General features: G+C 57.5%; 1 long non-coding RNA gene across 1 annotated transcript in view; it reads left to right on the forward strand.

Annotated features, from left to right (window-relative positions):
* LOC132222617 (uncharacterized) overlaps positions 1-27189 on the forward strand; it is a 256549-nt gene that overhangs the window by 159166 nt on the left and 70194 nt on the right. The window lies entirely within an intron of this gene.

Genomic DNA, 27189 nt, shown 5'->3' on the forward strand with positions numbered 1-27189 from the left:
CCCACTGACTGAGCCGCGGGCACCCAGGCCCCGTGAACCCTGACACCCAGCGAGCGCCGCCGCCGATAAGAGGCGCTTTATGGCGAGTGTAAAAGTTAATATTCCTCCTGGCCCGGCCCCCAAGGCCAAGGTGCAGCCACGCCACCGACTTCTTCACCCACAGACATGCCATCGGCTGGTAGTTACTGGGGAGAGAGAGAGACGGCGCACACGGAGCCGCACGGATCCATGCAGGGACCTGGGGGGCGGGGGGGCTAGTTCCCAGGCATCCTCATCTCGTAGTGTGTTAGAGCCTCTCTCTCTCTCTCTCTCTCTCTCTCTCTCTCTCTCTCTCTCTCTCTCTGCGTTTGCAGGCTCCTGCTCTCTCGGGTCTTGTTTTCACTTTTGCTCGGCGTTTGACCTTGCCGAAGCCGAGGCTGCAGCCGCTCCTTATCTTGCGGCGAGAGCCCCATAAACCCAGCCGCGCACCCAGCCTCCGGGGTGGCCCCCGGCTGACCTCGGGCCGCGCTTCAGGGGACCCGCAGGCCGCGGGAGGCTGTGGGCGGCGAGCCCTCACGTGGGCGCCCCTCCGGCTCTTTGCCTAGCACACACTTCTCCATGGTGGTGGGCATCTGTGACTGGGGCCGGGGAGCCAGGCAGCGGGCAGCCATAGGCTGAGTAATGAAGGGTATAGACGGAGAGTGAAAGGAAAAGGACTCCTTTTCTAAAAAAAAAAAAAAAAAAAGATCCATTTTTTTGCTTTTTTAAAAAAATTTTTTTTTTATTGATTTCAGAGAGGAAGGGAGAGGGAGAGAGAGAGAAACATCCATGATGAGAGAGAATCATGGACCAGCTGCCTCCTGCACGCCCCACCCTGGGGATGGAGCCCACAACCTGGGCCTGTGCCCCGACCGGGGATCGAACCGTGACCTCCTGGTTCCTAGGTTGATGCTCAGCCACTGAGCCACGCCGGCCGGACTTGACTTTGCTTTGAATGAAATGTGTCCCTCTGTTTGCCGGCTCCCTGCCTGGTTTGGAACGAAGAGCGAGTTCTAACCCCCCTGAATGGTAAATGCTGCCTCGGCAGAGGTGGGCTTGTTGGTGAAAATGGAGTTTACTGCTGCTCCCTGAGTCATTTCTTTCTGGATTTGAAACATCATATAGTTTTAGAATTTTTATTCAAAGCTTGTATTAGCCTGGCCGGTGTGGCTCAGCGGTTGAGCGTCCACCTATGAACCAGGAGGTCAGGGTTGGATTCCCGGTCAGGGCACATGCCCGGGTTGCGGGCTCCATCCCCAGTGTGGGGTGTGCAGGAGGCAGCCGATCCATGATTCTCTCTCATCATTGATGTTTCTCTCTCTCTCTCTCTCTCTCTCTCTCTCTCTCTCTCTCTCTCACTCTCTCTCTCTCTTTCTCTCTCTCTCTCTCTCCCCCTCTCTCCCTTCCTCTCTGAGAGCAATAAAAACATCTTTCTAAACAATAAAATAAAAGCAAATATACATGGAATGTATCCCCATTAAAAAAAAAAACCAGTCCTTATCAAAAACAAATATGCAGATAGAATAATCTGAGGACGTATTCAAACAGGATTGAATACCCGTCTGCATCCCTTCCACCCACATTATCTCATGTATTCCTCTCGCCGGCCCTGAGTCAGGGAGAGGGGGAGGGGGCGTCCGGCCCTACAGACGCACGGATCGCGGCCTCAGAGGAATCTGTGCTTGTCCTTGGCCCCAAGGACTTGGGTCCAGACAACGTACCCACTGTCTGTTCTTTCCCCTGAATACGCGGGGTGCGCTAGCTGAGGACGTCACTGGAGCCCTGGCTGGTGTGTCTCAGTGGTTAGAGCGTCAGCCAGCAGACTGCAGGGTCCCGGCTTCTGCCCCGGTCAAGGGCACACGCCCAGGTTTCGGGTTCCATCCCCGGCCCCTCCCTGTCAGGGTGCGTGTGGGAGGCAGCCCGTCGACGCGTCTCTCTCACATCGATGTTTCTCTCTTTCTCTGTCTCTCTCCCAACCTTCCACACACTCTCTCAAAGTCAATGGGGAAAAAAATACAGAAGTCACTTGGTTTTCTACAAAGGGTCACTGCTCGCTGGTTCTCTTGGCATTTTCAGCACACCCTGACTTTGGCCTGGCGTGGCCTTCCCCTGGTGTGGCCTTCCCCTGGCATGGCCTTCCCCTGGCGTGGCCTTCCTCCTCATCTCCTCTCGCCTCCGGGGGGAGAAAGCTTCGACGCCTGTCAGTGGTTTAACGTGAACGGTGCGCTCATATTTTATTCAGTAAATATTAATGGCGGGGCCTGGTGGAGGACGCGGGCTGTTTTAGACCTTTCCTGGAAAGGGGGTGGCCATCACCCCCCCAAACCTGATCCCCTGAGAGCCGACCTGTCAATATTCATTAGGCCTCCGGTGGGTTCTCGTCCCGCTGCCCACCTCGCCCTCGGGGCGCCCGCCCGGCTCAGGGGCTTCAGCTCAGTGGGTCCCGAGCCGGACGTCCCGCCCCCCCCCTGCCCCGTCCTCCACGGAGGGTCCCCACCTCTTAGACATCACTCTGTGGGATCTCTCTCTCTCTCTCTCTCTCTCTCTCTCTCTCTCTCTCTCTCTCTCTCTCGGCACAAGACACGCGCGGACTCCTCCGTCAGGAACTCTCCTCCTCGGACACCGTCGGGCCCGGCAGCTTCTTCCCGTCGAGGTTGGATGGGTGAGCGTTGATTCTCCGGAATGAAGACGGGGTCGGGGAACCTTGGGGTGCCCGGGGGTGGGGACCAGGGGCCCCGTCTGCTCCCCACTTCTCACCTCCTTCCTCCGCCTCTGGGGCCATCAGAAAACACCATTGACGAAACATGAAACAAACAAAAGATAGATAAAATAACCACCACAACTAAAATCAATAAGTGCCCTGGCCAGCGTGGCTCAGTGGATAGAGCGTCAGCCTGTGGACTGGAGGGTCCCAGGTTCGATTCCGGCCAAGGGCACGGACCCGGGTTGCAGGCTCCATCCCCCCCAGCAGGGGACGTGCAGGAGGCAGCCGATCCATGATTCTCTCTCATCTCTGATGTTTCTCTCTCTCTGCCTCTCCCTTCCTCTCTGACATCAATAACAACATTTTTAAAAAGAGGGATTTGTGCAATTCCATGCGGCTTCGTTCCCTGCCGCTCCTTCTGGGAACGGAGACCCACGACCGCGTTCCAGGAGAGCAAGAACCCCACCTGCTCCGGCCTCTCCCGCCCTCACCTGCCGCCCCCGTCCGGCCGCCTAATGTCAGGCCCGGGCAGGGAGGCCTGTCCATCGGAAGGAGAGCAATGAAAAAGCAGGGCCCACTACGTTCTAAAGGACTCAATTTTCTCTTTTCTTTAAGATAAGGACGCGAGAGGCAGACTCCATTAGGGTCCCCACGGCAGCTCCGCTATTAGTCGCTATAGAAACGCGGGAAGCAGGTAGCGAGGAGGGGGACGCAGAGGGACCGAGCGAGCGACAGGCTGAGCAGGAGGGGAGGGGCCCACACACCCGGGGCTGGGGAGCCGGCGAGGAGGCTGGCCGCCGTCGGTGCCCGTTTGTCTGTCTGTCCTTCTGTCTATCCGGACGCTGCCTCTTTGCCGCCCGGCTTCTCGGGGCCTCGGGCATCGATCGAATGGGGCATCCAGACGGAACGAACACGACCGCCCAGGCAGCAGGCGACGCAGAGCAGGGGCGCGGATACCCACCGCGGACACGCGGGCCGCACCGGGCAGCGTCTGGTTCCCGGGAAAGAAGCCCTGCCCCCCCCCCCCCCCGGGGCTCAGGGATGGAGGGTGGACCCCAAGCACCTTCAGTTCCCCTGACGGTGTGGTCAGCACCGTCGTGTAACCCTGACCCCTCCCCTGGCCGCAGCGCAAGTGTCTGAGGTGGGGGCTCGGCGGGACACGCGGACGCCACGCGGGACAGAGCGTGTTCCCCGGGCTCCGGCCTGCGGGGTGGGCAGTGGCCGTGCCTCTCATCCCATGTAAAGGTCCCAGGAATAGCCCGGCCGGCGTGGCTCCGTGGTTGAGCATCGGCCTATGAACCAGGAGGTCAGGGTTCGATTCCCCGTCAGGGCACATGCCCGGATTTCGGGCTCGATCCCCAGTGTGGGGCGTGCAGGGGGCAGCCGGTCCATGATTCTCATCATTGATGTTTCTCTCTCTCTCTCTCTCTCTCTCTCTCTCTCTCTCTCTCCCTCTCCCTTCCTCTCTGAAATCAATAAAACTATTTTAAAAAAAGAGTGTGGGCTTTTGAGCCACATGGTGTGGGGTTGAGTCCTGGTCCCTTGGGGTCTGAGCTGGGCTCTTAGGGAGCAGGGTCGCCTCTGAGGGTCTGGGCTCTGCTCTTCCGGGCTCGGAGGGGCTCCCAGGGGAAGGCTCAGCCATGGGGGGCTCTCCTTACCTCTCCAGGCCTCCACCAGACTCCCCGGGGCTCTGCCAGGCTCTGAGGAGCGGGGCTCCGACCTCTGGGACTCGGCTCCGCCCTCGGGGCTCGGCCGGGCTTTGTGGGGCCAGCCCGGCTGCTTGGCGCTTCGCGGGGCTCCTGGGGCTCGGCCGGGCGCCTGAATCCCTACAAAACGACCAGAGGAAAAGGATGGAGAGGCCGGGCCCCGGCTGCAGGCCTCACTCGCCAGGGAACAGCAATCGTCGGCGAGGAACGCCAGGAGGACGTGGATGAGGAAAAGCTATTCACGCAAAAGGGCGCTTTCTCTCTCTCTCTCTCTCTTTGAACCATTTTCCTGATGAACGGGCAAGACCAGCTAATGCATCCCTAAGTGCTCACTTCCCTCCCAAAAGACTGATCCTGGATCCTGCCTGGAGGCACTTGCCAGAGAGAGAGAGAGAGAGAGAGAGAGAGAGAGAGAGAGAGACCGAGACCTCCTTTTAACCGCTCCCCTCCTGGGAGGGCTGGGGCTGAACCCTGGAGCACGGGGACTGGACCGTTCAGAAAATGCCCCAAAGGAAGGGCCCTTTAACCCCATGTTCTGCGCCTGCAACGCAGAGGCGCCTCTCCCAGCCCCTCCCCCCACCGCTCCCGTCATTGCAATAACCACGGACAGACCTTCCACCTCCCCCTGGAGGGGCACCTGCTGCTCTGATGAAGTCTAAGCAGGGATTCAGCCGGCGCGGCTCGGTGGTCGAGCGTCGACCTAGGAACCAGGAGGTCAGGGTTCGAGTCCCCGGTCAGGGCACAGGCCCGGGGTGCGGGCTCGATCCCCAGTGTGGGGCGTGCAGAAGGCAGCCGGTCCATGATTCTCTCTCATCATTAATGTTCCCCCCCCCCCCTTCCTTCCTCTCTTTGAAATCAATAAAAACATATTTTTTAAAAAAATGATCCATCAGTAGCTAAAGGGTGTCCCAAAATTCACGCAAGAAGTAATTTTGATAGAAAACACAGGGTTATAATAAAAAATTGTACATTTTTATTGATTCATAAAGTACACAGTCTAGGGTTATGTGTGGAATAGCACATCAGGTCAACGGCCTCCACGGCTTTGCTGGCACAGACGCAAAGCCGCGGTCTTCGTCGGTCTTCCTTGTCCCTGCTCCTGGGCCATCATTGGTCCTTGGTCATGCTGATCCAATGGAAGGGATTGACATCAAAGGGCCACAGGTATTAGAATCTGATTCAATCAACCAAGTAAAATTAGGCTTTTATTTTTGTTGTTGTTAATGCTCACGCAGAATCCAAATCTTGCGTGAATTTTGGGACGCCCTTTATACTTAAAAAAATAAAAGAATAATAAAGTGCCCCCTAGGCCCAGGCGTTCTTGGCGGGCGGGAGGGCGGGCGGGAGGCTCGCGCCCGGACAGGCAGCCTCAGGTGGCCGCCGGCAGCCAGGCTGGTCCCCGACGAGGAAAAGGGCGGCGGCAGAGTCGTGCCCTGTGGACAACGGCTGGCGGATACATCTTGACCCAGAACTTATTAAAATCCCCGCGGCCTGTTTAATTCGAGTTCGCCGTGCCCTTTGGGATTTCAATCTCCGCGTGTTTCTTGCCGGGAGAACAGCAGGCTTTATGCGGAACATGGGGCGGGGGGGGGGGGGCGGGGGGGGAGTCTCTCGCCTGGACAAGGCCCTGACATGCGGGTTCCTCGTGTATTGATGACAAATTCGTGTTCTGACTCTTCCACATGCGGGGGTGGGGGGTTTGGGGGGAGGGGAGGGGGGGCCCCATCTGCTCCGAACGAGGAGATCTGAGCACCACGGGGCCTTCCCGGCCTGAGCCTTGGGGTGGTGCCCAGGTGCTGGGGACGGGCTGCTCACCTCTGCCCAGCCGGGCGGGGCTGCACCCCAAAGAGGCCCCCTCCCCCCGAGCCCGTCCCGGGACACACCTGCACACACGCGGCGAGGACGGACTTTTATGCACGCGCCCTCAGGGAAGCATTGGTCTCGTAGTTGCCAACAGCCCTCTGGGTTCTGTGTCGCCCATGAAACAGCCTCCCGAAGAGACAGCAGTCCCCCCTCCTTCCTTCATGGTGGACGCGTGGAGAGGGGGGGGGTCTGGGGAAAAAAAGCAATACCTTTTCTGGGGGTGGGAACCCCCATAAAACACCTCCCCAGGTCAAGGTCCCCTCGCTGTCATCCCGCCTCCTGCTCTCTGCTCGGAGGGCCCGTGGGGGCCCGGAGAGGGGCGCTGGGGTGGGGCGCGCTCTCGGGCACGGCTGCTTCCAGGTGGAAGGGTTTACGGAAGCTTGAACGACAGACGGACACGTAGGTTTTCCTCTGTGAAAGGGCAGGATGGATATAACGACGGAGAAAGGAAGGCGCCTGTTTGTGCTGGTTTAGGCTCACAGCAGCCCAGCCAGGCCGGCGAGGCTCAGGGGCTGAGCGTCAACCCAGGAACCAGGACGTCCAAAGTTCGATTCCCGGTCGGGGCACATGCCCGGGTTGTGGGCTCAGTCCCCAGTGTGGGGCATGTGGGAGGCAGCCGATCGATGACTCTCTCTCATCATTGATGTTTCTATCTCTCCCTCTCCCTCTCCCTTCCTCTCTGAAATCGATAAAAATATATTAAAAAAATAAAGATTACAGTAGCCCCGAAAGTCTGCGGCCAATCGCAGGAATTCTGCTCAGGGGGTTGGGGTGGAAGGCCCGTCTGGGGCCTCGGTGGGACCGCCTCATGGCCGTTTCCACGGGCGCCAGGAGCCCGTTCGCCAGCCGCGTGGACGTGAGATGTTCGAGGGACTCCCCCTGCGCATCTCGGCGTCCTGTCCGCCCCATTAATTCTGCGCAGAATGTCAAAGGCGGCTCAGCTACCCCTTCCAATTAGTAACCGATGGTTTTCTCCGGTGTTGGCGCTGAATGCTATTACCACGGCCCCCCGATGGCCGCATGCGATTCTAAATCCGGGTCCCCGATCGGAGAGAGACGGGCTGCGGTCTGAGGGTCTCCGTGGGCCCCCGACGCAGTTAGCATTCTGCGCCTCGGCCTTCCTCGGACCTCCGGGTCCCTGCGTCCGCGTTCTGTTCTCACGGCTCAGCTGCAGGCCTTGGGCAAACGCACCGGCTCCCTTGTCTCTGATTCGTGCAGAACCAGCAGTCGTCTGGCTAGCTGTGTGAACGTTCTCCTCCCCGCCCCCAAGTGGCGTCCAGGGTAACGTTGGGGGGTCGGGGGCTCTGTAGTTTGGAATGGCCCTCACCCCAGCAGGACGTGCTCCGAGGGCTCCGTGCCCAGCCGGGTCTGCACGCACGCGGAGTCACAGGCCCGAGCGATCCATCACGGGCAGAGGAAACCAAGGAGGGAATAAATCTTGGTAGGAAGGACGAGGAGGAGGAAGAGGGAGAAGGGGAGGAGAGGGTCCCATCCGGAGGGTCATGGATGGGATGTCTCTCTCTCTCTCTTTCTCTCTCTCTCATCAATAATTTTTTTTAAAGCCCTCTCAAGCCAAATGATCCTGATGAAGCAGTTAGCATTTTAATTCCACGATCTATTGCAGCGGTTCTCAACCTTCCTCACGCCGCGACCCTTTCGTACGGTTCCTCGTGTTGTGGGGACCCCCAACCATAAAATTATTTTCGTGGCGACTCCGTCACTGCCATGTTGCTACTGTTATGAATCGTCACATAAATATCTGATAGGCAGGATGTATTTTCATTGAACATCATTAAAGCATCGTGATGAATCCCAAAATCAATATGTTATTATAGATGTGTTTTCCGATGGTCTTAGGCGACCCCCGCGAAAGGGTTGTTCGACCCCCAAAGGGGTCGCGACCCACAGGTTGAGAACCGCTGCCCTCAAGGGAGACGTTTTCTCAGGGAGTTGGGGCTGCTTGGGGCTTCCAGGGGATCAGGGCCCTGCTGGGATTTTGTTTTTCCACGAACTCCACACACACACACACACACACACACACACACACACACACACACACACACGAAAAATGACGCGTCCCAAAGAGACAAACGAATGAGTCACTCCTCAGCCCAGGGCTTTGGTCTCGGGGCGGCGGCGGCCTCCGCCTGTCCCGGGCAGTCCGGCCTCTCTTATTTATTTGTCTCGATGTTCCGAGATGATAGAGTTGGTCGCTCCTCTGTCTCTATTATTTCCCGTGGCCTGTGTCCTGGAGCCCCTCGATCATCTGTCGCGGCAGGTGGAAGGCGGAAGGGGAGCCCTGTCGGTGACACCGGGTTTTCTAAAAAAAGCCGGAGGGGAAAGGCTCTCCCCCAAGAATCAAATCGCTTTCAAGGAGCCGGCGGCCGGCCGAGGAGACGTCAAACTCCTGTGCTGGTTTTCTTTTCTTTTCTTATTTTTTGCTGGCAGCGGCATGCTGGCCATTATGCCCGTAGGACAGACGATGTGCTTGTATTGGCCTCGGGAACAGGAAGTTCAGGTTGCGCAGGAAATGTGACACAGGAGAGATGAATGAGGCAGCCGGCCCGGCGTGCGTGCGCTGTGAGCCCAAGCCCGGGGCACGTTCGCCGGGTGGCTACCGAGACCTCTGGTGAGTTTCAAGCCCATCGTTTCCTGGTGGAGGGTAGGACACATCCATCAATGCAAATTTTTTTTTTTTTTTTGCACATCCCGCCCCCTCCCCCCAGCTCTTATGAATACGTTGCAACTTCTAAAAGTGCAGCTCTAGCCGTGTTCTGGGCGACGGTTTAGGCTCGGTGGGCGCAAAGACATGTACACACACACACACACACACACACACGCGCGCCTATTTTTAAACTTGTTACAGTGCGATCATCGGACAGGCCTAGGCCAATGGTCGGCAAACTGCGGCTCGTGAGCCACATGCGGCTCTTTGGCCCCTCGGGTGTGGCCACGAAGTTTCAGTCGCACTGTACGTGCGCGCCCGCACGTGGTATTTTGTGGAAGAGCCACACTCAAGGGGCCGCATCTACGTAGGCAAAGTAGACGGGCACATTTGACCCATGGAACTATTTTGGAAAAGAGTTGAGCCCGGCCGGCGTGGCTCACAGGTTGAGCGTCGACCTATGAACCAGGAGGTCAGGGTTCGATTCCCCGTCGGGGCACATGCCCGGGTTGCGGGCTCGATCCCCAGTGTGGGGCGTGCAGGAGGCAGCCGATCCATGATTCCCTCTCATCATTGATCTCTCTCTCTCCCTCCCCCTTCCTCTCTGAAATCAATAAAAACATATTTTTTTTAAAAAAAGAATGCCTTGTTCTCCGCTCCCTGGAGTGGCACCTGAGGGGCCGTATTTCATGGCTGGGGAGGGAGGCGGGGAAATGCAGGCCCCATGATGTAACCCGGGCCCGTGCCTTTCAGATCTGCAAGGACTCAGCTGCAGATCCACACTCGAACCTCCCTTTCTCCAAGCGTCTCCTCATTCTGTGCGTGAGGAGAAGAACCAGCTAGATCCACTCGGCGGGCGATGGTGCTCGAGCCGGCGCTGGCCCTGGCCCATCAAAGGCCTCTTAGCGCTGCCGGGCGAAGGGTTGTGACTTCAAAACACGAGGAACCCGAGACGGTGGGCGAGCATGAAAGAGCCTGGGCCCGGAGCCCTGGGCGGAAGGGTCCGGATGCTAACGAGCTGGCGGGCCTGTGGGCACCCGGGGTGCAGCCGCCTTCCCTTTGATCACGCAGAGCGGCCTCTGACGCTGTCGGTGGTCCCGGTGACTCAGGAGTGTGACCTCTCACCCCTGGATTTCCCAAGGCGGCCCCTGGACTGCCACATCGGAGTGATGCTCTCACCGACCCTGTCCCTCCCCAACCCGGCGTCGCCCCGGATACACAGGAAGCTTGATGCTTCTAGTCTAAACATCGCCGGGGCCTTAGCTGGGTTGGCTCAGTGGCTAGAGCGAGGGCCTGAGGACTGAAGGGTCCCGGGATCCGATGCCGGTCAAGGGCATGTAGGTACCTCGGTGGCAGGCTCAATCCCCGGCCCGGTTGGGGTGCATGCGGGAGGCAACCAATCGATGCGTCTCTCTCACATCGATGTTTCTCTCTCTCTCTCTGTCTCTCCCCCTCCCTTCCACTCTCGCTTAAAATCAGTGGGAGCCCTCACCGGTTTGGCTCAGCGGATAGAGCGTCGGTCTGCGGACTCAAGGGTCCTGGGTTCGATTCCGGTCAAGGGCATGTACCTTGGTTGCGGGCACATCCCCAGTGGGGGGTGTGCAGGAGGCGGCTGATCGATGTTTCTCTCTCATCGATGTTTCTCTCTATCCCTCTCCCTTCCTCTCTGTAAAAAATCAATAATATATATTTTTAAAAAATAAAATCAGTGGGAAAAAATGCCCTCGGGCGAGGGTTAACAGCCACAGTATTTCGCCAGGGTTCCCAGAGTCATTGTATCGTCTCATCCTGGACGCAGGGCCCCGCACCCAGAAGGAGTTTGATCCACGAACGGCCCACGTCCACCTGTGGCTGCGAAGGTGCGCGTGTGCCCGACAGGCTGTTGGGAGGCCCCGGACGCTCAGGTGTCGCTGCCGTCTGCCACCTTCATGCTGAGTTTCGGAGGCGTCCAGGTCTCCTCGGGGAGGGACAGTTACCCAGTCACCCCCCACACGACGGCAGAGGGGCGGGGCCGGGTCTCCCGTCAAAGCGCCAACCTTCAACGTGTTACAACCGATGATTAAAAAATATGTTTATCGATCTCAGAGAGGAAGAGAGAGAGAGAGAGAGAGAGAGAGAGAGAGAAACATCCATGATGAGAGAGAATCATGGATCGGCTGCCTCCTGCACGCCCCACGCTGGGGATCGAGTCCGCCACCCGGGCATGTGCCCTGACTGGGAATCGAACCGTGACCTCCTGGGTCATAGGTCAATGCTCAACCCCTGAGCCACGCCGGCCAGGCCCAATGCCCTCATTCAGCTATTTGATCAGAAACCAACCTTCTCCTCTCGGTTCTAGAGGACGTGGAGGAACTTGCACCCCATTCGCTGCCTGTCCCTTGGGAGGTGTGACCCTCCTGACCTCCATATGACCTTCCTGACCTTCATGTGACCTCCCCAACCTTCCCTTTACGGATCCTAGCGCCTCAGGGAGTATTATTCACCAGGGAGGCTCCGGAGAGACAGGGCGATGCGCATGTGAAAACTCTAATTCCTCTTCTGTTTAATTGCATATTTATCGATCTCTTTTTTCCCTTCCACGTGCTTTCTAAAGCCAGGAATTGGCTGTGTCCATGACCTTTGCACGCTCACGTAATCCCAGTCGGTGAACCGATGCGTTGTGAAAAGCAAAGTCCTGTTGGGGTCAAAGCGTTCTCCCAGGGCACCCCATGTCCCACCACCGGTAAGAGCCAACAGGGCCGGGCCCCTGTGGCTCAGGGGCTGAGCATCGACCATGAACCAGGAGGTCACGGCTCGATTCCCCATCAGGGCACGTGCCCAGGAGGGGGCGGCCTGCGGGAGGCAGCTGGTCCGTGCTTCTCTCTCATCGTTGATGCTTCTCTCCCTGGCTCCCTCCCCCTTCCCCTCTGAAATCAGGAAACGCACCTACGTATAGATCCACACATCCAGTCTCAGCACCGCGTCCATCACGGTGTTACGAAAGCGGTCCCGAAATTAGAAAGAGAGCAGCCGGGAGAGAGAACATTCACGCAGACGAGCCGGACCTGCTCCCGTTTCCTGATGATTCTATTCAAGGTGGAACGCCCGGGAAGGTGGCCGTGAAATACAGAGCTCCCGCTCCGATCAGAAACGCGATCTGAGGCGGAGAGTGATGCGAGGACGGGGTACCCTTGGGGGGACGGCTCTAGCGATGTGAGAAAGATTCATGGAGTCTATCTCTTGCCGGAGGCGACGTCAGGTGGGAGATTTACGCCTCCGGGGGCTGGGACGTGCGTGATCCCCGCCATCTATTTGACGGGGGGCCGACTCTCATCATTCCTACGGCTGGGCCGCGCTGCCCGCTGACCTCCCCTCTCCTCGCCGCACATCCCTCACGACGGACAGACGGATGGACCGATGGGTGCGCTGATGTACGGCCCGGAGCCCAGGTGGGCCCGGGGCCGCGGGAGAGGAGCCAGCCCCCGGCCTCGCAGTGATTCATTCTAATGACGTCCGTGTCGGACTCACGGAGAAGTCGGGGCGGCCGGGGCCCGGGGAGGGCCGTGGCTCTCCTGGCTGCCTCTCCCTTTCCCCAGACGCTGACCCCCCCCCCCTGAACGGTGGGCCCCCGGGAGCCGTAATCAATAGCGTGGAAAGCGGTGAGGTCAGCACTGTCAGGTGCAGATCTTCTGCCTTCACGTGGAGCGGAGACGAGACAGGTGCGTGAGCCATGGAGGTGAGCCTGACCTTCGCTGACGGACTGATGGAAGGCCCAGGGCGGAGGAGGAGAGAGAAGAAAAAAATGCAGGAAAGATGGGGCTGGAGCTGGAGCCTCAGCCACAACCCTGGTTGGTGCTCTGGGGGCTCGCCCGGGTGCTGCTCTGCTGTGACGTTAAACGTAGAAAAATCCCAGCTCCCGGGAAGCAGTCGATTGCTCGGGGAGACTCGGAAATAAACAACCTCGATGCACAAGGAGACGTGTAATTCTAGGGCGCGGACGCGGCTCTCCACAGTCCCTGCACATTTCAGTTAATTCCATCGATTCACGCACAGTTCACCCGAAATTATTGTTTTTAAAACATATGTATTAGAGAGGAAGGGAGAGGGAGAGAGAAACAGCAGTGATGAGAGAGAATCACGGACCGGCTGCCTCCTGCACGCCCCACACTGGGGATCGAGCCCCCCTGCCCGCAGCTCCGGCCCCAGGTCCCTCCCCTCGGGCCCGGCTGTGGCTTATTGGGGTTGATCTGTCTTTGCCCACGCTCTCCGGTTACGATTTGGGGGTGCTCGGGATGGTCACACGACAGTGCGAGGCGGCAGGGCTTTCGTTCCCTGGACGAGGGGCCGTGCTGGACACTGGATGGACATCCCCCCGGGATGCTCCCCGCGGCCCTAGGCAGGGGGCTGTCTCCCACCACTTCACCGGGCGGGACTCGGAAGCTCAGAGAGGCCAAGCAACTGGCCTGAGCTCACACAGCCCCGGAGGCAGCGCGGAGAGACGGCCACCCCGCCCCGTTTGACGGGGAACCTGATGAAGACGCACAACCCAGGCCGGCTGCTCCAGGGGCAGCCGCTCGGGAATGCAAGGACCAGGGGCTTGCAGTGTTTGGGGGGAACTGAGCAGGGGAGTTTAGGGGCGTGGGAACTAGGGGTCCCGAAGGACAGCCTTCAGGCCCTGGGTGGGGGAGGAGGAGGGGGAGGGGGAGGGGGAGGGTAGCGCCAAGTTTCAAATGTTGACGAGGCCAAGAATTCAAGGAGAGAGGCCGAGCCCTTCTGCATCGGCCGAGGCTGCGAAGGAGGAAACACGGAGCCTTCGCAAGCTGTGGCCGCTCCCGGAAGAGGGAGAGAATACGCCGCATACCTCGGAGAGATGAATTTCCCCCGGAAAAAATAGAAAACAAAGGAAGTGCCCCTGATTACATTGAAATGCTTCCTTGCCAGCGCTGGGGGGGATTCTGGCATCCTCTGCCCAGGGAAGCTCTCGCGTCCGCGTGGGGGGGAGGGGGGAGAGGAGGGGGGGAAGGTGGCTGGGATGGGGGGGTGGCAGGGGGAGGGAGGGGGCCATCAGGGCCCAGGTGCAGCCGTTTGAGGGAGGGATGACCTTGGCGGCGACCCCGGAGAAGATGAATTGAATGACAGCAACCGTGTGCGTGGGTTTTATTTCTGCCGTGGAGTCTAAATGGGTTGTGGGGGCGGGCAGGGGGGTGGGGGGCTCCCCGGCAGGGAGAGGGGGGCAGAATATTGAGGAAGTGGGAGAGAGGATACAGGTGGACGGGTTTCCGATGGGAACAGCATCCTTGAGGCTGCGTGCCTCTGGGTTGACCATTTCTGGGGCCCCAGTGGCCTCCAGTAGACCCTCCTTTGTCTAAAGAGAGTGGTTCTCAACCTTCCTAACGCCACGGCCCTTTCATACAGTTCCTCCTGGTGTGGTGACCCCCAATTTCATTGTTACACACGGCACATCATTAAAGCATAGCGATCAATCCCCAAAACAATATGTCATGATAGATGTGTTTCCCGATGGTCTTAGGCGGCCCCTGTGAAAGGGTCGTCCGACCCCCAAAGGGGTCGCAACCCACAGGTTGAGAACCGCTGGTCTGAGAGAAAGCGAATTCTTTTTCGCGCCCAGGGGGGACAGGAAGGCAGGGGACGGTAGGTTGGGAAAAAGCCATAAAATATTTGCGCGATGACAGCGTGTCTCACTTTGGAGGAGAATAAACAGGGTGACCCCCCCCCCCCCATTTGGCGACGGACCGATCATCTAAGTGTGAAGAGAAATGGCTACCCGACATCGTTGACGGCAACAGACGCTGCGGACGGCATTTGCTCCGCGAAAAGATGTTTTTCTCACGTGCACGTTGTATTTTTTTGGACGGTTACCAGTGTGACTTCGCGTTTCCTGGGCGTGTGAGTCAAAGCAGCCCGCCGGTGCGGACGCGTCGTCCCCAACTCTTCGCTGCATCCCCTCAAAGCGTTCGTTTATTTATGGGTAATTAACACGGAGATGACGCGGGCCCCATCTTTTATTTGGGCGTCTGCTCCGCGACCTATTTAATTCCGCTCAGGTAGCACCTCCCGTCCACGTCTCCTCCGCGGCCCTTTGAATAAAGCATGTTAATATTTTCCCCAGAGCTCCCCGGCATAACTTGGCAGGAAGCAAGCTCATATTTCTCAAGGTCTCGCAAACACGGTTCTAATTATGAAAATGTGTCTTAAGTCTCCTAAAAAAAAAAAAAAAAGCAAAGAAAAGAAAGCAGAGGTACTGTGGAAAAATGCGCGCGCACACACACACACACACACACACACACACACACACACACACACACCAAACATAATAGAGTGGGCAGCAACATAGTTTTAAAAAAATAGTGAACTTAAAAACACACGCAGCCCTAGCCGGTGTGGCTCAGTGGATAGAGCGTCGGCCTGCGGACTAAAGGATCCCGGGTTCGATTCTGGCCAAGGGCACAGGCCCAGGTTGCAGGCTTGATCCCCAGAGGGGGGCGTGCAGGAGGCAGCTGATCAATGATCCTCTCTCATCACTGATGTTTCTATTTCTCTCTCTCCCTCTCCCCTCCTCTCTGAACTCAATAAAAATATATTAAACAAACAAACACACGCAGCCCTAGCCGGTGTGGCTCAGTGGATAGAGCGTCGGCCTGCGGACTAAAGGATCCCAGGTTCGATTCCGGTCAAGGGCACATGCTGGGGTTTCTCGATCGAGCCCGCCATCTAGCTCACTGGTTGAGCCTTGACCCAGGAACCGGGAGGTCAGGGTTCGATTCCTGGTCAGGGCACAGGCCCGGGTTGCGGGCTCCAGCCACAGTGTGGGGTGTGCAGGAGGCAGCCGATCCATGACTCTCTCTCATTGTGGATGTTTCTATCTCTCTCTCCCTCTCCCTTCCTCTCTAAAAATTCAATAAAGACCTAAAAAGAAGAAGAAGGATCCTTAAGGACCTTTTCTATCCTCACTCACCCTTTCCCAGGGAGAGGACCCCAGGACCCCAGGTGTGGAAGAAACCGCTGATTTGAAAAGATTTCTCTGGGCGGCAGTAGCCCAAGATGTCTTGTCTCGAGTCCATGTCCCCAGGAATCTTCTATTTCCAATAAAATCAGCGTTTCGGGGGAGGGAGGGAGGCTGTGCTTGGAAATACTCTGCCTGTGGCATCCATGAGACCCACCCCCCGCTTCTGCCTGCCTGTTCGCCCGCGTGGCCCGTCGCTCACCAGCGCCCCCGCCTGGCCCAGACTCGCAATGACACTCAGAAACGCCTGCATCTCCCTGCGACTGGAGGCCTCGCTGGAGCCAAAGGGCGGTTCTCCCGGCACCGGCACCGGCACCGGCACCGGCACCCACCGGGCTGCAGCCCGCCCTGCGACACGCGCCAGGTGCATCCTCCTCGTGGTGACCCGGGGCCAGGTGAGCGCAGTTGCGTCCTGTCTGTCGCTCAGGTGGCCGCCGGGAGCCGGTGGGAACTGCAACACTGACCCCTAGTGGCCGGACGCCGGAGCCGCGGCCTCAGCCCGGCTCCCCTGCCTGGGCCAGCGTCCTCCTGGGGGGAAAATTCATGAATTAAATGCAGTCAGGGCAGGAGGTGGCACACGGGGACCTCCTGTGAAGGGACAATGCTGCCTTCGTGCCGTTTGAAAGGATGCACAGAGCGAAGGCAAGACCTCGCCCGCGTGCAGGTTTGTTTAGCTCCTTGGAGAGCATTGCAATTGATTATTATTATTTTTTAAAATATATATATTTTATTGATTTTTTACAGGGAGGAAGGGAGAGGGACAGAGAGTTAGAAACATCGATGAGAGAGAAACATCGATCAGTTGCCTCCTGCACGCCCCCCACTGAGGATATGCCTGCAACCAAGGTACATGCCCTTGACCGGAATCGAACCCGGGACCTTTCAGTCCGCAGGCCGACGCTCTATCCACTGAGCCAAACCAGTCAGGGCTGATTATTATTTTTAAACATATTTTTATTGATCTTAGAGAAGGAGGGAGAGAGAAGGATATTTTTCCCGTCAGTTTGTAGAGAGAGTGGAAGGGAGGGGGAGAGAGAGGCAGAGAGAGAGAGAAACATGGATGAGAAAGAGACACATGGATGGGTTGCCTCCCACACACGCCTGGACCAGGGCCAGGGATCAAATCTGTAACTGAGGTCCATGCCCTTGACCAGGATCGAACCCGTGACCCTTCAGTCCGCAGGCCGACTCTCTATCCACTGAGCCACACCAGCCAGGGGCATATTACTTTCTCTCTCTCTTTTTTTGGCCCGAAGTAATTCCTACCACATTTCCTTCCCTCTTTGATGCTAACCTCCCTTCTTACGGCAAATTAAAAACTTCAGTGTAAGCCCAGCGCGCGGGGGAATTGACTGTTTAAGCCCAAAGACGTTTTGTGCCGCCACGGAATCCGCCTGCCGACCGAAGGGATGAGGGTCGGTGAAATCCGAGTCAGCGTGGAGGGGAGAGAGCTGTGCGTGCAGTTCTGTCTTTGAGGAAAGGGATCGTCCCAGGGTTCGTAAAGCCAGGCTTGGCAGGGGGCGGAGGGGAGAGAACATCACCCCCCCCCCCAAAATAAAAACCCACACAGATTTATACCGAGGGCAGCCCTTTAAAAAACACTTTGGGTATCGATGGTGCTTAATCTCGGGCCCCGAGTGGCCGGGCGCTCCCTGAGGGCGGCAGCAGCCGTGAGAAGCCCTTGACCATCTTTCCCATCTCGGGGGATTCGGCCACAGAGTCCATTAGAGGCCAGAGACACGGGGGTCAAGTCGATTGTCCGCGCTGTCCAGAGGGCGGCCATCACTTACGGCCACTCAGCCGTCAGGGCGGAGGGAGGGGAAGAGCTGGGCTGCTGGGAGCCCGTCTCATCCGTCTTTCAGGAGGTCGGTGGTGCCCACACGTTGGTCAAGGGGCACGGTGCACCCCGAGACGCCCAGTTCAGGCGGATTTTAGGGCCGTCCCTGCAGGTCACAGGATTCTGCTCATGCTGTTTTTTTTGGGGGGGTGGGGAGTGGGGTGAGAGCCTTCTCGCACGTGGCCATGAGGCGGCCCCGTGCTCCTGGACCCATCTGAGTGACTTCCTGGGTTCGATGAGACGTGAGCGAGGTGCCCGGGGTGCTTCCTAGTGGGGTCTCAGGCTCCAAGCAGCCTGAGTGACTGATCTCCCCGCCGCCCCCGCTTCCTCCGCTGCCCCCTCCCCCTCCTCCGCCGCCCCCTCCCCAGATGCTGCTCACGTTCAGCTACGTGGAGAGGAGAAGAGATTTGCATGTTTGTCGCCAACACCCGAGGCATCACGTGAGCGCCTGTCCCGGGAGAAAGAGGCCGAAAAGGGGGGGTCCTTGCAGAAAACGCTGGTGCCGTCTGTGTTTAAGCCCAACGTCTCTGGGCTCCAGTAGTCAATTCCTCACTTGCTGGGTTTACACCGAAGGCAAAACGCTCCCGTGTGGAGGGTGATGGGATTAACATGTGTCCAACGGCGCCTGATGGTGGGCGCCCGCCGGGGACACGTGTATTTCTGAGGCTTCGTGCGTGAGGAGGGCGACTTGACTCCAGGGCACAGCCCAGCCCCGCCCTCCTGTGGCATCGCTGCTTCATCTTCTTCTTTTAAAAAAATGTATTTTTATTGATGTCAGAGAGGAAGGGAGAGGGAGAGAGAGAGAGAAACATCCATGATGACAGAGCATCATGGATCGGCTGCCTACTGCGCGCCCCACACTGGGGATCGAGCCCGCAACCCGGGCCTGTGCCCCGACCAGGAATCGAACCCGTGACCCTTCAGTCCCTGGGCCGATGCTCTATCCACTGAGCCACACCGGCCAGGGCCAATGATGAATATATATTTTTTTAATTTTGTTTTATTGCTTAAGAAAAAAAAAATTTTTTTAAAACAAAATTATCTGCCTCGATCGCCCCATTCGCAAATTCACTGGTAAATATCAAATTAGTGGAATTAGCGCGGAGGGTGGCGGAGGGGGGGGGGGGCGTGTAAATTCATCTCAGCGCTCGCATCAGAAAACAGTGCCCCTTCGGACGGAAAGGAATTCCCGGAAAGTTGCATCTGGTCTGAGGCGCTGAGAGCCAGGTTCCTGCCCGAAGCAATTTGCGGCGGAGACACCCGCCCGGCCGGACAGCGCGGCTTGGAACAGAGACCGCGGCGGCGGAAGGGGGCTTTGCTGGGCGACTTGCTGTGCGAGGCGTGCACGTCGGATGCGTGTTTCAGGAAACCCCGAACAAAGGTTGCCGAGGGCCAACGTGTCTGCTACGAGTTAGGCCCCGGCTTACACAGGATCAGAAGGAGGGTTGAGTCTCTTCTGGGGAATTTTAAACAAACAATTAGACATCTTTCTCAGATGGGTTCAGAAGAGCGAGAGCATGAAATAGATTGTGTGTGTGTGTGTGCAACTTCTCACAAGCTCTGTATGTTCATTCTTGGGGCGTCTCCAATGCGACGCTTTTAGGAAACTGCAGCGAGAAAGGCAGACGGCTGGTCCTAAACTCAGATGCCCCGCGATCGCCCAGTGATCGGGACTCAAGGGCGTGAGGCGCTGCTGGGTGGCTGTAGCTCAGGCACCGCGGGGGACATCCTGAACATCGGCTTGGTTTCCCGGGTGAAGGTGAAACGATTTCTAAGGAGTCAGGGCTCAGTGATGAGGAGAGGGGGCCGGGCCCGTGTGGCTCAGTGGCTGAGCGTCGATCTAGGAATCGGGAGGTGACAGTTCGATTCCCGGGTTGCGGGTTCGATCCCCAGTGTGGGGCGTGCAGGAGGCAGCTGATCCATGATTCCCTCTCATCATTAATGTTTCTCTCTCCCTCTCCCTTCCTCTCTGAAATCAATACAAATATATTAATAATATAAATAAACAAAAGAGCCCGCCCTCCTCTTCACTCTGTTAATTAGCCTCTAGATCAGCGCCAGGGTTGTAGTGTTAATATCGGGGTTGCCCTTCCACAATGCATAGCTTGGCCATTTCACTGTTACCTCCTGGAGAATGTGTTCACTTGCTAATCTCTGCCTGCTCCGTGCAAATTTCAACTCAGTTCAAGTTTACAGCCATTCAGGTGACAAAAGAAAAGCAAGAACTATTCCCGCCCCCCCCCCCCCCCCATTGAGTCTTAGAGAGAGAGAGAGAGAGGAAGGAGGGAGAGAGACAGAGAGAGAGAGAAACATCGATGTGAGAGAGACACATCGCTGGGTTGCTTCCTGCACGCGTCCGGCCGGGGATGGAGCCCACAACCCAGGCACGTGCCCTTGACCGGAATTGAACCCGGGGCCCTTCAGTCTGCAGGCGGACGCTCTATCCACATAGCCGATCTGGCCAGGGCGAGCACGTGCTATTTTTGACGCGTGCCTCCGCGTCCATAAGGTGTGTGTGGACAGCTGGGCAGACGCGGCCTGGCCCCTCCGTGTTCTGAAGCGTGAAACGATCCATCGGGGGTTGTGGTCGGCGTCGTTTAAGCATGCCATGGAGGTTAACTTATCTGACTCTCCCACAAGGCGGGTCCGTTCCCCCGCCCCGGGAAGGGCTATGCTGGCTTTGAGGGGTGCATTCCTGTGTGTGGGGGGGGTGAGGATGGGGGAACATGAGACCGTAAGGCCCTGGATAACTCCCTCCTGCACCCACGGGACCGACACGCTGTGGGTGCACAGACCTCTGCCCTAGAGCTTCGTGGTAATGGAGATGAAGTCAGCCTGGCCAACCTCGTCCGAAGGAGCATGGTGCCTCCAGGGCCCCGGGCCGGCCTGGCCACAGGTGGCCGATGAGGCCGGCACTCAGCAGCCAGCCGCAGGAATGCATTATCTGCCCGCAGCTGTCACTCAGGGGCCGTGCAAGCAGGTCACTTCCCAGCAAATGGCCGATGACCTCAGCGCCCCTAGAAGACGCCCCGGTGGGCCGACGCGTCAGAACCGACGTCGGGCGCAGGCCAATTTGCGGAAATGGGGCCAGGCCCGCAGGGGAATGAGGCCGGCCTCCTGCCTGTCCATCGCGTCTTATTCATTATTTAGGCGGGACGCGGGCTTGTCGCTAGACGCAGATGTTGACAGACCAGGAAGCGCACGTGTTTGAATTCCCTTTCCCCCGCGGGCTGTGGTGTCCCCTTAGGGGCGAGGAAGAAAAGGTGAGGCCTGACTGTCCGAGAGGCTTCCGTGTTCTCGTCACGTCCGTTGTCCCTGGCAACTCTGGTCAAACTCAATGCTACGGGTTCCGGACACGCCAACTCCACTGGACTAGTGTTTTTATTGCTTTCAGAGAGGAAGGGAGAGAGAGAGAGAGAAACATTGATCAGCTGCCTCCTGCACACCTCCCACTGGGGATGTGCCCGCAACCAAGGTACATGCCCTTGACCGGAATCGAACCTGGGACCCTTCAGTCCGCAGGCCGATGCTCTATTCACTGAGCCACACCGGTGAGGGTGAAGAATTATTTTTTTTTAAGCACATAAAGTTGTATTGTGGAGGGAATGGTTTAGTCTCTCGTAAAACCCTCTCACAAGCGAAGCAGTGTCTTAAGCAAAAACAAAACAAATTCAAGCATTTTCATAAAATACGTAAGTGTAATTGGTTTGCAAGCCCTGCAGTAAATTACATGCTTCCCTGTGATTTTAGTTTGCATATTCAATACATAGCAAACGCGGTCTCCGGAAGATGCGTATCCGTGGTATTTTTTTTTTTAATCACACTTAACATTTTTGATTCTTTTTGAGAAATTGAAGGAGGAAGGTTTGTCATTAATGTGTGATGGTTTTGTTTCCGCAATCATTGCCAAATGCAAAACCAGACCAAACGCATGTATTTGACGTGGCCTTTTGTAATCTTAAGTAATGTTTTATTTTGTATCATACAAGAGGCAGGGTGTATGGCTTCGTGCACCGGTGGGGTCCCTCGGCCTGGCCTGCGGGGATCGGGCCAAAACCGGCCGACCGACATCCCCCAGGGGGGTCCCGGAGTGCGAGAGGGCGCTCTGCAAAGTTGCTGTCACTCAGCAGCTCCTGCGTTGAGCGTCTGCCCCCTGGTGGTCAGTGCGCGTCATAGCTACTAGCCCATTGCTTAGGCTTTTATATATACAGTTAAGGGCATAGGAGAAGGAACACTGGGATTCGGAGTCTTGTTTGTCTTAATACATTTGCTATAAAGAGACGATTCTTTTGTCCTGACTGGGTAGCTCAGCTGGTCAGAGCTTCGTCCTCATATGCCAAGGGGGCTGGTTCGGCCCCAGGCCAGGGCACATACGAGAAGCAACCAAGTGAATGCACCCATTAGTGGAACAACAAATTGATCTCTCCCTCTCTCTCAAGTCAATGTAAAAAAAAAAAAAATCTATTCTTGCCCGGCTGGCGTGGCTCCGTGGCTGAGCGTCGACCTATGAACCAGGAGGTCACGGTTCGATTCCTGGTCAGGGCACCTGCCCGGGTTGCGGGCTTGATCCCCAATAGGGGGCATGCAGGAGGCGGCCGACCCATGATTCTCTCTCATCATTGATGTTTCTATCTCTCTCCCTCTCCCTTCCTCTCTGACATACACACACACACACACACACACACACACACACACACACACACACAAAACGTCTATTCTTCTTCTATGGGCTCTATTTCTCCCAATTGTGAGGCCCGAGGAAGGAGGCTGGGGAGATGCTAAGGTGTGTTGTGCGGACCAGCTGCCTGGAGTCGCCTGGGAGTTTGTTAGAAATGCAGAATCTCTGCTCTGGTCCTGGGCCCACAGAACCGGCACCGGCATTTGACTACCTCCGCCCTAGGTAATTCGTACGCTCAAAGAGTTTCCTTTTTTTTCTTCCAATCCTCACCGGAGAATATTTTCCCATTGATTTTTAGGGAGAGCGGGAGAGAGAGGGAAAGACAGAGGGAAACATCGATGTGAGAGAAACACATCGATGGGGTGCCTCCTGCACGCGCCCCGTCCAGGGCCCGGGCCGGGGAGGAGCCTGCAACCGTGATACGTGCCCTTGACCGGAATCGAACCTGGGACCCTTCGGTCCCACAGGCCGACGCTCTATCCACTGAGCCACACCGGCCTGCGAGGCGGTGGATACCAGGGTTTCCACGTCCTGTCGGATGTTGGGCGCAGCCTTGCCTCCCTGCCCCCCGGGCTCACGGAGGAAACCCCACGGAGGGCGTGGAGGCCTCGAGGAGGAGGTGGCACGTCCAGGCGGACGACTCGCTTCCTCGCCGACGGTCTTCGCTACGGAAAACAGTGAGTGCGGCGCGCCGGGCCCTCTGCGAAGCGGGGACGCGCAGGTCTCTTCTGCAGGGCTCTGCTTCTCATTACCGCCTGACAGGAGGAGTGACCCCATCGCCCGGCTGATGTGCCAGAACCTTCGCGGGCCCCACCTGGCGCGCCCACGGCCCCCCTCCGGCCCTGACATGCCGCAGAGCTCGGATTGACGGAGCTGGCCCGCGCGCCGGCGGCCAAGCCAACACAAGCATCGTCCGGCAGCCTCTGCGCTCGGAACTAGACGAGAGCGCACTAAGCTGCCCGCTGTGAAGGCTTAGCGAAGCCACGTCTAATTAGGCGCCAGCAGGCTCTCCTAACAAAGAGAGGGGATGAAAAAACAACAACACGGTTTTGGGGTGAAAAGGCCATCATTCCCATGGCCGCACGGGAACCGTCATGAGCTCCGGCAACACAGAATCCCCCCGCCCCCCGCGCCCCCTCCCAGCGGCTGATGGATATGGAAGGTGACAGGGGAGGGGGGGGCCTGGGCTTGCTTCCATGGACGGGTGGTGGGGTCCATCGAGGAACCTCGGTCGCGTGAGGGGACAGCGCGATGCATCGGCTGCCGTGGCTGGAAGCACAGAAGGCCCTGAGGAGCCACGGGCCTGGGGGCCGCCGTCAAGTGTCTGACGGGCGTGTGACGGGCGGAAGGTGGCTGCCTCGGGCCCTGGACACGCGTGGACTGGCGGGAAGTGGGTGCGGAGGGGCGCGGTCCCTAGAGGGGTGGGGTCGGTGGAGACGGGACGGCCCGGGGCCGCTGGGATGACGGACGGACGCGAGCAGAACCACAACGGGACGCGTCGGAAAGTCTTTCTTTTTAATTGTTTTGTTTGTTGTTGTTAATCCTCACGCCGATCCACGTTCCCGTTGTTTTTTTTTTTTTTTAATAATATATTTTATTGATTTTTTACAGAGAGGAAGGGAGAGGGACAGAGAGTTAGAAACATCGATGAGAGAGAAACATCGATTCAGCTGCCTCCTGCACACACCCTACTGGGGATATGCCCGCAACCCAGGCACATGCCCTTGACCGGAATCGAACCCGGGACCCTTCAGTCCGCAGGCCGACGCTCTATCCACTGAGCCACACCAGTCAGGGCATTCCCGTTGGTTTGTAGAGAGCGTGGAAGGGAGAGGGGGTGACGCAGAGACACATCGAGGTGAGAGAGACACATGGGTGGGCCGCCTCCCACACGAGCCCCGGCCAGGGATGGAGCCTGCAACCGACGGACGTGCCCTTGACCGGAATCGAACCCGGGACCCTTCGGCCTGAGGGCTGATGCTCTATCCACGGAGCCCAAGAAAACTATATTTTTTTAAAAAAATGGACATTATTCTTACGGACAAAGTCCTGCGGGCACAACAGGAAGCCGGGACCCAGCAGGCCAGCCCACGGTCCTCTCCTGCTCAGACGGACGCGAGGGCGCAGGGACCGGCCCGGATCCCGCACGGCTGGCTATCGTGCCCGTGTCTACCCCATTTCACGGTTTGCCGCGTAAAAGTCACAGTAACATTCGACATATTTTTTTAATAGAAAGAAACGGGCCATTCTGAGCGGCCCTATTTTTTCCTTCGTCTGTCAAGAATCGCCACATGGCGTCCCCACCGATACTTTTACTGAAAAAAATAAAATCCCGTTGGCACTGCGGGGAGCTCGGCGAGGAGCGATCGTGGGGGACAGGCATCGTGCGCAGGGTGCGAGCGTGGTTCCAATTTGAAGCTGGCCCCTGAGCGGCAGGGCGGACGCGGCCAGGGGCCTCCGCTCTGCTGTCAGCTGCGGGCAGAGAGCGCGACGTCTCACGGAGTCCCCTACGCCCGCCAAGAAACACACGCGGAGAACAATGAATAGAATTGCAAATCCAAGGCAATTGGCTAATTTTGCTGTCCAGGCACATTTCTCAACGTCCTCAATAGGGGAAAATTATATATATGTATATATTTTAAAGAAACGGGCATGGGCTCACGCGACGATGAGAACGTAGGCGAAAAAGCAGTTGCTGGGAAAGTATTTGTCGCCGGATCAGCTTCCTCCTTTGGGATATGATTGCGGAGTTTTATGAACGTTAACACGTAGGCTGTGGCAGAAACCTCAGAAAGATCTCAACGCACGCCTATTCTGACTCAATCTCAGGAAAGACAACCATATCTATAATAATAAATGGGTAATATGCTAATTAGACCGGATGTCATTCTGGATGTCCTTCTGGACGAAGCTGGGGGTGGTGGGGGGAGGGAAGCCGGTGCAGGCAGCCGGGGGAAGGAAGGCCTACTCTTGCATGCATTTCATGCCTCTAAAATATATATCGGGCCTCTAAAATATATATATATATATATATATATATATATATATATATATATATATATATACTTTATCTCGCCCTGGCTGGTGTGGCCCAGTGGATAGAGCGTCGGCCTGAAGACTGAAGGGTCCCGGGTTCAATTCCGGTCAAGGCCACAGGCCCGGGTTGCGGGCTCGATCCCCAGTGGGGGGCGTGCAGGAGGCAGCCGATCAGTGATCCTCTCTCAACCACTGAGCCACGTGGCTGGGCTTTAGGTACAGTGTTAATTGACATGCATTTGGGAATGAGGAGCCACGCAGAGCACCGTGCACGCGTGTAAGTCAAGTGGAGAGAGACGGCTCGCTCCTCGGGGAGGGGCCCTTCTCCCGTCGGTGACGTCACTTAGCGTCTGTCCCGTGGCGCTGCTCATTCCGCCCGGTGAGGGAGGGCAAAGGGGGGATTGCACGCCCGCCCGAGCCCCCAGAACCCTGCCCCTGCCCCTGACAAACGGTCGCCACCGCTCCTGGCCCCGGGGGCGTCTCACGTCCTAGATTCCCCGTCCGTCCGTCATCTGTGATCCCTGGTCTCCGAGGCTCTGGCTGATGTTGGGAACTGACTGTGTCACCATTTTCCTACCTGACCTGGAGCCGGGCCCCCCAAGGTGAAAGCCTCCAGTCCCCGGGGCACGTGGGGGCTCCCTGCTTCTGTACCCCACACCCTGCCCCGACGACAGCCCCTTCTGCTAGGGACCCGCCCGGCTGTGTCCCTACAGGGGAGCTTTGTCCCAGGAGACCCCCTCTGTTTCTGCTCCGAGGGGGGGTTGCCTGTGATGAGGGAGAGAGAGAGAGAGAGAGAGAGAGAGAGGCCCAGTTGCTCTTGGGGCTCCGTGGGCTTACGCTGCCAGAAGCAATTTGCTGTATTTACGCAGCGACTTTCCGTACCTGTCAGCCCCTAAAGCCGCCTGCCCTTGCCTGCTCCATCCAACAATAACACCGACATCTGTTTCGTACTTGAGAGCGGATGCCAACCCCTCGCGTGCGAGGTCTCATTTCATGTCAGCCGGGCTGGACGGCCCCGGGAACACGTCTAAACAATGAGAACGTTTCGGGATTAGAGGGGGGAGTCCGCTCTCCCCGGGTCTCCCCGGCTCGATCACAAACATCTGGACGAGGCCTCGCCCCCGGAGGAGTGAGGAGGGGGCCGGGTGCCCCCCAGCTTGCTCAGCGTTCTCCCCCTGACCCAGCCCTGGTCGCCCTTCTCCCGCCGCCGCCGGGGCTGCGCGGGCCTGTCCGGGGACCCCCTTCCCCTCGTCATCAAGTCGCTCGGGCCGTGTGTTTTCGCTCCGCAAGCTCTTCTGGGCGCGGGGCTGAGGGCCGCGAGCTCGCTCAGTATTTGCGTCTCGGACGGGAAATCCCCGAGGTCATGTCTGAACCCGGGGGCGAGGCCAGGCACCGAGGATGTCAGATGCAGCGACAGGTGCGATTTCAAAAGAGTCCTCCCTCCATCCCAGCAGGCAGATGTCGTCAGTGCCGCCCACGTGAGGCAGGCTCTCCCAGAATCACTAAAATATTGATAAAATATCAATATGGATAAAATACTGATAAAATGTCAATATTGATAAAATACTGATAAAATGTCAATATTGATAAAGTATTGACAAAATACCAATATTGATACAGTATTGATAAAATATCAATATGGGGTTAGGCTCACACAAAGGCATATTTTCTTTATTTTT

The sequence above is a fragment of the Myotis daubentonii genome, chromosome 20 (assembly GCF_963259705.1).
Source record: "Myotis daubentonii chromosome 20, mMyoDau2.1, whole genome shotgun sequence".
Taxonomy (NCBI): Eukaryota; Metazoa; Chordata; class Mammalia; order Chiroptera; family Vespertilionidae; genus Myotis; species Myotis daubentonii.